The 11,069-nt window shown below is 39.2% G+C and overlaps 1 protein-coding gene across 1 annotated transcript in view; it reads right to left on the bottom strand.

Moving 5' to 3' along the window:
- Window positions 1-7,402, bottom strand: part of LOC106528396 (interleukin-31 receptor subunit alpha) — a gene marked incomplete in the record, with an annotated part of 33,834 nt that extends 26,432 nt beyond the window's left edge. The window contains 1 exon segment of the mRNA XM_014023548.1: window positions 7,309-7,402.
- Window positions 7,403-11,069: the final 3,667 nt, after the last annotated feature.

Raw genomic sequence — 11,069 nt, forward strand, 5'->3', positions numbered from 1 at the left:
ATGTCATTAGCACCTCTAGTAATTTATTTACTGAGAAAAATGGTGACGTGTTCAATACTTATTTTACCTGCTGTATTTATACATCCAGCCAACACAGTTCAAACATCAAGCAGTTGAATCAAAAAGTAAACAAACTGTGCAAAAGTGTGTCATTGCAATCTATAAATAAATGCATTCAAGCAAATCTGTAAAAGAAAGATTTTTGACATTTTATTAAAAGCAAGTCCTATGGAATAGATCTTGTGCCAGCAGGAACTTAATTTGAATTGCTCAGATGTGTGTGCATAATTTGAAATTGAATGCATTGGTTTGAAAATGAATTTCACTAAATTGAAACTGAATTTAATGGTTCAAGTTTATTTACATAGCGCCAAGTCACAACATATGTTGTCTCAGGGCACTGTACATAAAAAGAACCATCTAAAGAAGAAACCAGCATGCTGCGTTGAATCACTTCATCACAGTCTCCCATCCTGAGCAAACGGTGGAGAGGAAAAACTCCCTGCTGATTTGAAATGGTTTGAAACTGAATTTAAATTTCAGTATTTGAATTAATTTGCTTTGAATTTGCTATTTTGTTCAATTAAAAATTCAGTTTGACTACATTCACGTTCAGTTCCATAATTCAATTTCAGTTCCAAAATTCAGATTTTTGTGTCACACATCCAGGTCCTTGAGAAAGCCAGCCAGAGTTACCAAACACAGATCCACGGACATTTATTTATTTTTTTTATCTGTCTCAGCACCGTTTAGACTGCCATGTGTAAGCAACAGGCAGTCAGCTGGTCCAAAAGTCAGCTGCAGGAAAATCAGAAGGAAAGGAGGATGGAAAATTTTATTTCTAGTAGCAGAGTGGGTTGGAAATGGATATTTGATGTTATTAATTGTTTTTGTTTTTTTAACATCCTACAGGCTCTGACATGTTAAATAAATTTGAAACTGAGTTTTTGTAGGCAAATAAAAAAAAACTCCGGTCACGACAGTGCTGATCTGCTCACAGTTGAGCTGTGGAGAAAAACCTACACCTGTGAGCAGAATCAAACAAAGTGATTTTTGATAATTCAAATTCAAAACTTTAAATTCAGTTTCAAATCATTCAATTCAGTTTCAATTTAGTGAAATTCATTTTCAAACCAATGCATTCAATTTAAAACTAGTCACCGCGTAGCGGTAACATAATGACCCCCGCACGCATAAATGCACCAGAACTCAGAAGTCTTAATGTACAACAATTGCCTCAGACTCTTACTGAAGAAGCCAAGATGGGAAAGTTCTAGTCAACTCTTTGTGACAACTGGGCTCAAAACTTTTCAGGCTCTTTTAAGAAATTTGATGTTTAAATTTATTGGTCGTGTCAATGCATGCTGTAATTCAATTATTATGAGCTTGACTAACATAAGACTCAGTGTAACACATTCCCAGTTGTGGGGGTACTTGTACAGCTGTCTTTTATTGTTCTTTTTTTGTGTGTTTGTTTTGTTTTGTGTTGTTTTGTGTTGTTTGTTTGTTCTTGGATTTTATTGTTAATCTGCTTCTCTTGTCTTTGTTCTGTGGACCATGAGTCTGTAAAAAAGGTTTGATGAATATCTCTAAAACCACAGAAGCTGCTTTAATACTTACACTTCTGATGACATATCCAAGTTTTAGCTTTATTTTGATACAAAGATTATTTACATGGAGTTTGTAAGTGCTGAGATACACTCAGTTACAATTCAGCATGGTGTTTTGAGGAAAAATGTCAAGAAAACCCCTTGGGGCTCAAGAGGTTAAAACAAGATTTTTGACATTTTATCACTGACAAATGATGAATTTCACCTGGGCGGAGAAGGTTACCCTTTCAAATTTTTCCACTGTGTTGAAAACAATTTGAGGGATAGATGTGTGACTGCTGATTTTGGACAATGTTCGGAGGGAGGTTTGGGTATACAGAGTTTCAATCTGTGCCATGCATGGTTTCATGCAATGTCCGATCCTCCGTTAAGCTCATGCTACTAAAGCCAAGCTTGCAAAAATATTTGACACATTGACCCCCTCTTTGTGGACAATGCAAGGCCACAGCAAATTACTCACCACGTTTTGGAGCTATCCCTTTTTTAAAACACTCTGTATGGGGGCCAAGTGTAAAATAAATTGTTGAAAAATGTCACTAACACATTTTCAGTATTTATCTCACTTTCTGAGGGTAAATTCCTAGTTAAATATTTTGACTAACATTTTATTGTTATTTAGCTGTTTAACTGTTCTTGTGATTTACTAATTTTTACTAAATGTTAAATTTAAATGTTATGTCTAAATGTTAAATTCTAAAAGTAAATGTGTAAATCTACATGTAAAAGGTAAATCTCTAATTTTGTAGCTACAAGTTGAAGTTTACATTTAAGTATTTCGGAATAGAACGTGGATTACGAATGGTGGGGATGGTGCGCTGCTGACCTCAACTCGGGATGTGTGGGTCGGTGGGCAGAATACTTCGAAGACCTCCTCAATCCCACCGACACGTTTTCCCGTGGGGAAACAGAGCCTGAGGACCGAGGGTCGGACTCTCCAATCTCTGGTGCTGAGGTCACTAGGTGGTTAAAAAGCTCCTGGGGGTGGGGGTGGATGAGATTCGCCCAGAGTTCCTTAAGGCTCTGGATGTTGTGGGGTTGTGTTGGTTGACGTGACTCTACAATATTGCGTGGACATCGGGGGCAATTCCCCTGGATTGGCAGACAGGAGTGGTGGTCCCCCTATTTAAAAAGGGGGACCACAGAGTGTGTTCCAACTATAGGGGGATCACACTTCTGAGCCTCACTGGTAAGGTCTATTCAGGGGTCCTGGAGAGGAGGGTCCGTCGAATAGTCAAATCTCAGATTCAGGAAGAGCAGTGTGGTTTTCGTCCTGGTAGTGGAACAGCGGACCAGCTCTACACCCTCAGCAGGGTCCTGGAGGGTGTGTGGGACTTCGCCCAACCAGTCTACATGTGTTTTGTGGATTTGGAGAAGGCGTTCGATCGTATATCTCAGGGACTCCTGAGGGGGGTACTCTGGGAGTATGGAGTACCAGGCCCATTGATACAGGCTGTAAGTTCCCTGTATGACCGGTGCCAGAGCTTGGTCTGCATTTCTGGTAGTAAGTCGGACTCGTTTCCGGTGAGAGTTGGACTCCGCCAAGGTTGCCCTTTGTCTCCGATTCTGTTCATAACTTTTATGGACTGAATTTCTAGGCGCAGCAAAGGTATTGAGGGGATCCATTTTGGTGACCTTAGAATAGCATCTCTGCTTTTTATGGATGATGTGGTCCTATTGGCTTCATCAGGCCGTGATGTCCAGCTCTCACTGGAGCAGTTCGCAGCCAAATGTGAAGCAGTCGGGATGGAAATCGGTGCCTCCAAATCCGAGACCATAGTCTTGAGCTGGAAAAGGGTAGGTTGCCTCCTCTGGGTCGGGGAGGAGGTCCTGCCCCAAGTGGAGGAGTTTAAGTGTCTCGGGTCTTGTTCACAAATGAGGGAAGAATGGAGCGGGAGATTGACAGGCGGATTGGTGCTGCGTCTGCAGTGATGCGGGCGCTGTACCGGTCTGTCGTGGTAAAGCGGGAGCTGGGCCAGAAGGCAAAGCTCTCGATTTACCAGTCGGTCTACGTTCCTACCCTCATCTATGGTCACAAGCTTTGGGTAGTTACCAAAAGAATGAGATCGCGGATACAAGCAGCCGAAATGAGTTTCCTCCGCAGGGTGGCTGGGCTCTCCCTTAGAGATAGGGTGAGAAGCTCAGTCATCCGGGAGGGACTCAGAGTAGAGCCGCTGCTCTTCCACGTCGAGAGGAGCCAGTTGAGGTGGCTCAGGCATCTGGTTAGGATGCCTCCTGTAAGCATCCCTGGTGAGGTGTTCTGGGCACGTCCCACTGGGAGGAGGCCCAGARGAAGACCCAGGACACGCTGGAGGGACTATGTTTCTCAGCTGGCCTGGGAACACCTTGGGATTCCCCCAGATGAGCTGGCCCAAGTGGCTGGGGAAAGGGAAGTCTGGGTCTCTGCTTAGGCTGATGCCCCCGAGACCCGACCCCAGACAAGCGGCAGAAAACAAATGGATGAACAGAATAGAACGCAGCCTTTGCAGATGGTGCGTGACTTGACATCAACATCCTGCAATAAAAGCAGCCGTTAACGGTGCTACAGCTGCTGAAGCTGCTGAAGAGGGTGTTTAAAATTTGAATTCAAAATGTGGTAATTGACAACAATATGGACGGTAACTGTGGTCCGGCAGTTTGAAGTTTAGCTCAGACATCTGCAAGTTTGATGTCTTTTAGGGAAGCTGTAGCATTGTTAGCAGCCTTAGCAGCGTTAGCAGCTGTTTTTGTTGCAGGATGTTGATGTCATAAGAGTCGCAACAGCAAAGGCTGTGTTCCATTCCAAAATACCTAAAAGCAAACTTCAACATTTAGCCACAACTTTTAAGATTTACATTTTACATTTAGATTTACACATCTAGATTTAAAATTTAGCATTTAAATCTAACATTTAGTAAAAAATTGCAAAATGTAAGAACAATGAACCTCATGCAAAAAACGTTCGTACGAACAGATTTGTGCGTACAAATGATTTAAGAGAACTTATGGCATTCACCAATTTTCTCGTATTGTAAGATTTTCTTCAGATATGAACAAAATTTATGAGTGGTCCAGACCTGTTGTATATTTTACGAGCAGTCAGTATTTTACTTTTTTCTAAACAGGAAATAAAATCAGTCTGACTTCAAAGCCGGATCATTTGAAATAAGCTAACATCTCTTTCTGTCTCATGTTGCAGGAACAGGATGTCAGATTATTCTGAAATCAGCACTGCATCGATGAGTCTTAAAATAATTTTTTCATGTTTGTTAGAGTAGACACGGAATACAGACAAAATTTCTTTCACAGATTTGTTTTAATAAAAGCAAATCTGGAGTTAAATGGTGTTTTGTGCAAAGATAAGACGGAAAAATTAAAACCATTGTGTGTGCATCCCAAAAACTTTAAAAGGAAAGGCAGCATGATGGCTCAGTGGTTAGCACCGACGCCTCACAGCAAGAAGGTCCTGGGTTCGATAACCGGTTCAGACTTGTGATCTTTCTGTGCAGTTTGCATGTTCTCCTCGTGCATTTGTGTGTTTTCTCCAGGTGCTCCGGTTTCCCCCCACAACACAAAAATATGTACAATAGGTTACCTTCAGACCCAGGCTGCCCTTGAAAAAGAGATCTGATATCTCAATGGGATTTGCCTGGTTAAATAAGGGTAAATATATTATAAAAAGGAATAGGCTACACATCACCCACAACCTCTCGTGTCAGCATTTTGAACTAAGGCATTTTATGTTGAAAAATGACTGAGTTGGCTGTTTTGATTTAATTGTTATGCACAATCTCATGTGATATGTGACGACATGCTCAGCTAATAACAAATTCTAGCCTAATATTACTAATTATTGTACTTTCTAAGGTCAAGAGGTTGATTAGATTGACTCAAATGAATCAGGTGTAGATGCATGTTTATCTCCTGGAAATGTATTGAAAATCCATCCAGCGGTTCATGAGATATTTTGCTAACAGACAAACAAACCATACCATACCACTGTTATTAAGTGCTGTACAGTAGACAAACACAACTGGACATAGTTAAAATTACAGTCAGGATACAGTCAAAATACAAATCAAAAATATGGAGCATTTAAATTTACAGAACATATAGAACAGAGTTGTGATACACAGTGAGGTTTTGCACCATCTCACTCAGACTCAAAGGCAAGACAAGGAAGGAAGGAAGGAAGGAAGGAGTAGTGTGTTTTTAAACAAGACGATGACAGCGAGGGAATGAACGAACGAAAACTTAAAAACATAATTAAACCATTTTTCACCGTATGGTGGTGAGCAACAGTGAAACTGTCCTTTCTTAAAGGCAAAAGAACATGAACCACCAGGCTGCTTCTTCCCTAGAGCTTGTGCCCCACGATCTCGCCCCTACCTCATTAGGACAGCCCAGATCATCAGTTTCAGTTCTCAAACAAGCTCTTCCTCTTTACATTGATTCTTGTGCAATAACTAACGTAAGTTTTTACATTTTGCTCACTTGACAAAAAAGCATCTGACTCCTTATGTAACCTTAATCTAAATACTGCACGCAAAACAGATGCGTTAAAAACAACACATGATGTGTCAAATTTTAACGTGTGCTGAATCAGCTCAGGGACAACACATGTTGTGTCATTTATGACACAACTAATGTCATTTATGACACAACTAATGTCAGTGGGTCTCAGTGTGTTACAATTTTGTTGCAATTTTAACACAATGTGTGTTAAATTAACACAAAATGCGCTTTAAATGCAATAACACATTTTTTGTGTTATTTTTTAACACATCTCTTTTAAGAGTACAGTTCAGGTGTTTAAAGCATCAAAAATGTTTTCAAATTAAAACTTGTGATTAAACAACAATGTTGGACTGTTCCTTAACCAGTTAGAATAAATCATAACTAACCTGGCTCAGTGGATTTTGTTTCTGGTCTTCGATGATGGTTCTGTATTTGCAGCGTTAGATTTTGCAGAACACTGAAAGGACGGCACCTCAAAGATCTACTGAGAATTTCTGCAGAATTCAAATTGCTTTCGGTTAATTTTATCTTCCTTTACCAGCCGCTGCTGAGGATTAAAAGAATGCATGTTTTTGCCTGTGTCTGTTAGCAAAATTTATCATGAACCACTGGACTAATGTTAATGAAAGTCTCAGAAGTTAATCATTAGAAGTCCAACTACAACTGATTACATTTTAGAGTTAATTCACTCAAAGACAGCCATCACAGCTGATCAATATAAAAAACACAACAATGGCTCTGATGCATGTAATTCTAGATACTGAGCTACAGTTTGGTGCGATAGTAGCTGAGAGTCATCTGCAGCACATATATGTGTTACTCTGATTAGACTTTCCAGGTCGTTGTTTTATTTTTATTATTTCTTTCGATTTATGACCAAACTCTATTAAGATGCTCCTTTGGTTCAATGCTTTGGCAGGCTGCATTCTTTTAAGAAATGCATTTTTTTTAAATTATTTAAGTTTTTGACTGAAAGCTTTCAAGTTTTCTGTTTTAATTTACAGATATCTTATTCTCAGTGCAGGTGAACCTCGTTACAAACCTCATATTTGGTTTTTCTTTTTTTTAATCGATTAGTTTTGTAGAGATAATTATTGCTCGTTCCAGTGACCCACTTCCGGCTGTTTGGTCCGTAAACAGGTTCGGGTAAAAAAAAAAAAAAAAAAAAAAAAAAAAAAAAAAAAAAAAACACAAGTCAACCTACCTGTGTGAGCTTCGTCAAGTCTGATCTCACTGCGCTGTGTTCTGCGTGGGTTCAACATGAGAGATAAACACATCTGCACCGCCCCGCTGCGTGTCATTACCCCCACGGCTGCGGGGGAGGCTCCCAAACTCAAGGCTCGCGGTCCCCGCGGGGGATTGGGCAAGGAAGACAAGGAAGACAAGGAAGTTGGCTTCCACTTCCAGCTTTGGTTCGTTTGCTCTGTAAAGGGGTGTTTTTCAGTGTCTGAACCAGACTGTTTAAAATTAGATTGTCCTGAACAGAAATCAAAACACAGTTTATGATTTGTAAATATTTTAGTGATATGTGAAAATGACAGTGGGGGAGTGGGTGGAGAATATTTTTTTCACATGTATAAACCATTAAGGGGTCCAAAAACTACAGAGCTCAAACTTTTCAAACCTGGACTAGATTGTTTACATTAAATGCAAAAGCTTTAAATAAACAAAGTTTAGGATTTGTAAAACCTTGACTTTTGTTTGAAAGTTAACAAAAATGTACAATTTTAATGCTTACGGAGCCCGCGAGGGGACACGGGGGGATTTTTTTTCTTTTAGCATTCCCACGCAATACTTTTGCGTTCCCTCGAAATAATTTTGCGTTCCCTCGAAATACTTTTGCGTTCCCTCGAAATACTTTTGCGTTCCCTCGAAATACTTTTGCGTCCCCTCGCAATACTTTTGTGTTCCCGTGCAATACCTTTGCGTTCCCTCGCAATACTTTTGTGTTCCCTCGAAATACTTTTGCGTTCCCTCGCAATATTTTTTGCGTTCCCTCGCAATACCTTTGCGTTCCCTCGCAATACCTTTGCGTTCCCTCGCAATACTTTTCCGTTCCCTCGCAATACTTTTGCGTTCCCTCGCAATACCTTTGCATTCCCTCACAATATTTTTGCGTTCCATCGCAATACTTTTGCGTTCCCACGCAAAAGATAGTTTTGTATATGAACTGAATTAAATCAGAATTTTATTTTGAAATATCCGGTTACCAAAACAGGATGCGTCACCACAAGTTCGTGAAATTGGCATTGATGTTGCGTGGCTGCACTGTGTTAAAATATCGGCATATGACATACTTCCATGCGTGGCTGTGTGATATATTCATTCTGAAGCTGAATTAAAGCAGCAGGCTAACTCGCTAATGGTGAACATGTGAGTTTGTTAATAAACTGGCAGGCACAACAGTGATAAACTACTTTTGCGAGGGAACGCAAAAGTATTGCGAGGTAACACAATACTATTGCGTGGGAACGCAAAAGAAAGAAAAAACTCCCATGTCCCCTCGCGGGCTCCGTAAATGCTCATTTTTGGGGCTGAGAATATTTATTCATGAAAATTAAAAAAAAATTACTTAAAGCATTTGCTTTCATTGTAAGTTTCGTTTGGGTTCAAATTGTGTAAATTTTGTGGTGAAAAAAAATAAAAAAATAAATTCACACAGTTCTGATGTTTCACAAAACTTTACAGATCACAAAGAGTATTGGCGGCTGGTCAATAGGTGGTGCTAAGGTGCCGCCACACCACTGATTTTGGTACAAAAAATAAATAAAAAATTTAAATAACAAAATAAAATGTTATAAATGTTTAGAAAAAAATATTGTATATATGTTTTCTGATAAGTAAAAAAAATATTTTGAGTTATAGATGTGTAAACTTCCATTTTACTCATGAGCTTTTTCGTGTTGAGTCACTTCCGGGTCACGAGCTGTTCGCCGCGCCAGATTCCCATAGGAAAGTCATGGTAAGATTTTGGACATGTGCGGTAAGTTCCCAATGCAAAAGAATAGGGTGGCCTGGGGTGCAGCATGTGGCTGCCCCGCAGCTGAACTCACACAACTGGTGCAGAGATTTTTAACCCATGGGTCGCAGCCCAACTGTGGACCCACAAAGAGCCACAGCAGAGCAGAGCCCACATTACACCTGTTTTAGCCTCTCTGCACTGGCTCCCTGTGACTTTGAGGAGTCATTTTAAAATTTTAGTTTTAACTTTCAGAGCACTTCATGGTCAGGCCCCCAAATACATACTGGACCTTCTGAAGCCTCTCTGTCCATCCAAGACTTTGAGGTCTTCAAATCAACTGCTGCTGGTGGTCCCTCGACCCATTATAAAACCTGTGGAGACAAAGCTTTTCAGGCGGTGGCCCCGAAGCTGTGGAACACTCTGACTCTTCTAAGAAACATCTTAAGACATTTTTATTCAGAAAGTCTTTTAGCTAAGTGTTTTTTACTGTGTTGTTGTTTTATCAGTGTGCATTGCATTGGCAATGCACACTATTGTGATTCATTTCCCATCCAAGTCATCTCCACTTTGGCACGCTTCTCCTCCTGCTTACTTTGTCCTAGAGCTGTCATTGCAATTTATATCTGTAAAGCTCCTTTGCCAAATGATGGCTATGCCTTTTGGTGCCTGTACAGCTTATACTTTTTGAAATATTAATGTTTAAAATCATATAATGCCAGTCAATGGAGCCTTCTATTGGTCCAATACTGCCCCTTGCTGTATATACTCAGTATTGAACCATAGTTTTAATAATATTTAAACTTAGTAGTTCAGTGATTTCAATACTAATATGATTGTATTTCGATGTTTTACTAAAATATTGTCCTAATATTACTCTATTGTTGTAATATTATGCAGTTCTGTGTCAACAATTGCATTGGCAATATGGCCTCTTTCTGCACACATACAAACTAACCGCTGCCACTATCTTCTGCCACAGCTCCATAGGTGCAATGGTCTGTGTCATGGACTTTCATGTGGGAGATCAGGGTTCAAAACCCAGCTAATGCAACTTTGACAACAAATCTCTTCCAACTTCATTTGGTCACTCAATTACCTTAATTACAAACACCTGTTGACGTGACAGGCACAAGCTKGTATAGAAAACACATTTGAACTTGGTCCCATTTCATTCTGCAAGTCCAATGCTGCAAGCAAAGCCATGCTTTTAATACTTAAGTAGATTTTGTGTCAGAAATTTACTTTTGATACTTAAGTACAAAAAACATCAGATACTTTAAGACTTTTACTCAAGTAATATTTTTAGAGAAGACTTTAACACTTGTTTTTACACCATAAAAACCCATGTCTAGTTGTATTTGTGACTTGTTTTTGTTGTTTTTAGTTATTTTGCTCTCTGTTAAGCACTTTGTGATGTTTGTGTCTGTGAAAGGTGCTATAGGAAATAAAGTTTACTTACTTATTTTGAAGATTCTGTTTTTAGTCTAAAATAATCTAATCCAGTATTGCTGTTTTTGAACTGGACTATAGTTCCTCCTTAAACTTTCACAAATTTCCCAAACTGTGTAGTAAAGATGCTACCTTCAGTGTAGACTAATTTAGCTTTGAATCATTTAAGTATATTTTATAATCTAAAGCTGATCAAAGGTCATTGTGACACTAAAATAATTGAGTGGAATAGTCCTTTACTGAGCTCAGAGTTGTGAAGTAACTAAGTACAAATACTTTGTTACTGTACTTAAGTAGAAATTTTGGTCATCTGTACTTTACTTGAGTAATTATTTTTCAGCATACTTTTTACTTTTACTCATTACACTTTTACACAATTATCTGTACTTTATACTCACCACATTTTTTTGAAAAGGTAAGAAGTAGAAAGTCGTTACTCCTATTTTATTCTGAGTTATTATTTAAAAAAAACTATCCTGATAAATTGTGTCTCCTGGATAGAGTGAATTTAATTGTGGTTGGATGAGAAGTATAAATATATACCATTCTGACAC

Source organism: Austrofundulus limnaeus, unplaced genomic scaffold (assembly GCF_001266775.1).
Source record: "Austrofundulus limnaeus strain Quisiro unplaced genomic scaffold, Austrofundulus_limnaeus-1.0 Scaffold376, whole genome shotgun sequence".
Lineage (NCBI taxonomy): Eukaryota > Metazoa > Chordata > Actinopteri > Cyprinodontiformes > Rivulidae > Austrofundulus > Austrofundulus limnaeus.